Below are 2,500 nucleotides of genomic sequence, written 5' to 3'. Positions count from 1 at the left end.
CTCAGTCCTGAGGTCTTCAGCAGCTCGGATGCAACCTGGAGAGGTGGCTGCTCTCGTTCAGATATACCGTGTATGTTTAGAAGACATCACTCACGCTCTCATTCAGATAGACAGTAACCGGGTCTTGCCGCGTTAGGATGTCCTAACCCAGTGGTCCCCAACCACTGGGTTAGGACCAGTACGCAACGCATTTGGTACCGGGCTGCGAGCCCGGTCCAAAAAATAAAATAAAAATAAAATAAATAATAAATAATAATAATAAACATAGGCTATAAAATTATAGGCTGTGTGTGGTAGTTGAAACATAGTTTCAAGTTGACGTTTATTTATGTTTGTAGTTGAAAGAAAAACATAAATACTGTAGGCTACATACAGTACAACACAAAAGGCTGTTATTTACCCTTTGTCGCCACCTGGTGAGTAAATATATATGTAACTAAAATTGACAACCGGTCAGCGACTTTTTTTTTCCATGTATGTATTTGTGGAAAAAAAAAGGTTGGGAACCCCTGTCGGAACCCACCAAAGGTACCATGGTATGGTTCCTCGAAAATTGGCCCAAAACAGGTACCTAGAAAGGTTGCAAATTCAATGAACTTATGTATGAAACTGGTTTCAGACAGCCTAATTACAACTTCCTACCTAGAAATGCCACCTACCTACAGTATATAGCTGGTTCACTTGAGAACCAGACAGGCCGTTTGTGTGTGAGTCCAGCAGCTACAGTTTAAACATGTCTTCCTCTTTGTTCTCTGAAACACACGCCTGTAACATGTCAGCTGCTATTAGTGTTAACAAGCACAAGCATTAGACTGCCTGTGGCCTTTGATCTGTGTGTGTGTGTGTGTGTGTGTGTGTGTGTGTGTGTGTGTGTGTGTGTGTGTGTGTGTGTGTGTGTGCGTGCGTGCGTGCGTGCGTGCGCGCGCGTGTGTGTGTGTGTGTGTGCGCGCGCGCGCGATGCATGTGTGTGGTGCGTGTGTGTGAGGCACTAGTCTGGAGTCATTACGCTCCCTATAATGCTATTGGACTAATGATGCGAAGGCCGTGTGTGTGTGTGTGTGTGTGTGTGTGTGTGTGTGTGTGTGTGTGTGTGTGTGTGTGTGCACGTGCACGTGCGTGTGTGTGTGTGTGTGTGTGTATCCCAGGGTTTTTCCTGTCTCAGAATGGGTCTTTGGGGGGCAACTATGATGGCTCTGAACGTATGGAGCAAATGTGTTCTTAAAGCAGTGTGTAGTCATGGTGATCCTGAATACAAATCTTATTATAACTCATTTATAACTGCCTCAGCACCTCCAGGTTGAGACAGGAAGTCATTTCAAGGTGCATATTATATTATGGGACTTTAACTTTGAGATGCTCTGAAATGATACAGTGAAAATGCTTGATTTTGCAGTCAGGGTTGTCCTGAACTCTGTCACTCATTGTCATGATTTACCCCTCTTGCAACCTGTGTGTGTGTATTGTGTGTATGTGTGTGTGTGTGTGTGTGTGTGTGTGTGTGTGTGTGTGTATTATGTGTGTGAGCCTGCCTGGATGCACCCCAACATCCATATTTATGGCAGTGGGACTCTTGGCTGCCTGTCTGCTTCGTGCTTCGATCCGCTCCGGCTTGTAAAACCCGGAGTGGAACGAGGGAGGAGGAGAGGGAACGAGGGAGGAGGAGAGGAAAGGAGGCGGAGGACAGGAAAGCAAACTCTCTGCTCAATGAGATGATTATTGATCAGCTCATGTTGTATTTACCACCTTGCACCCTACAGTTTTCCTATGTCTACACACACACACACACACACACACACACACACACACACACACACACACACACACACACACACACACACACACACACACACACACACACACACACACACTCTCTCTCTCTCTCTCTCTCTCTCTCTCTCTCTCTCTCTCTCTCTCTCTCTCTCTCTCACTCTCTCACACTCTCTCACTCACACACACACACACACACACACACACACTCTCTCTCACTCTCACACACTCTCTCTCTCTCTCACACACACACACACACACACACACACACACACTCTCTCTCTCTCTCTCACACACACACTCTCTCACTCACACACACACACACACACACACACACACACACACCCTACCGCCCCTTAGGCATTGGGACACATTTTCCCCCTTTCGTCCTTTCTTCTCCCCAGGGGTGGTTAAGGCCAGATGTGTGTGTGTCTGTGTGTGTGTGTGTGTGTGTGTGCGTGCCGGGAGATGTTGTGTAAGCTCCTTCATACCCTCTGCCCTGTTTTAAGAGCAGAGCAGAGAGAGAGATAGAACAATAAAAGTGAGGTTTCGCCTTTCAGCGTGAGTCTCTGTTAGAGGAGAGGAGAGGAGAGAGGGATATGAGAAAGGAGGAGAGGAGAGAGGGATATGAGAAAGGAGGAGAGGAGAGAGGGATATGAGAAAAGAGGAGAGGAGAGAGGGATATGAGAAAGGAGGAGAGGAGAGAGGGATATGAGAAAAGAGGAGAGGAGAG

At 46.9% G+C, this 2,500-nt stretch overlaps 1 protein-coding gene across 1 annotated transcript in view; it reads left to right on the top strand.

The window, feature by feature from the left end:
- LOC310777593 (unconventional myosin-Ic-like) overlaps positions 1 to 2,500 on the top strand; it is a 112,807-nt gene that overhangs the window by 40,937 nt on the left and 69,370 nt on the right. The gene's annotated exons all lie outside the window — the stretch shown is intronic.

This window comes from Poromitra crassiceps, assembly GCF_964638095.1.
Source record: "Poromitra crassiceps genome assembly, chromosome: 5".
Classification (NCBI taxonomy): domain Eukaryota; kingdom Metazoa; phylum Chordata; class Actinopteri; order Beryciformes; family Melamphaidae; genus Poromitra; species Poromitra crassiceps.
This window is presented reverse-complemented; position numbering and strand designations above follow the sequence as displayed.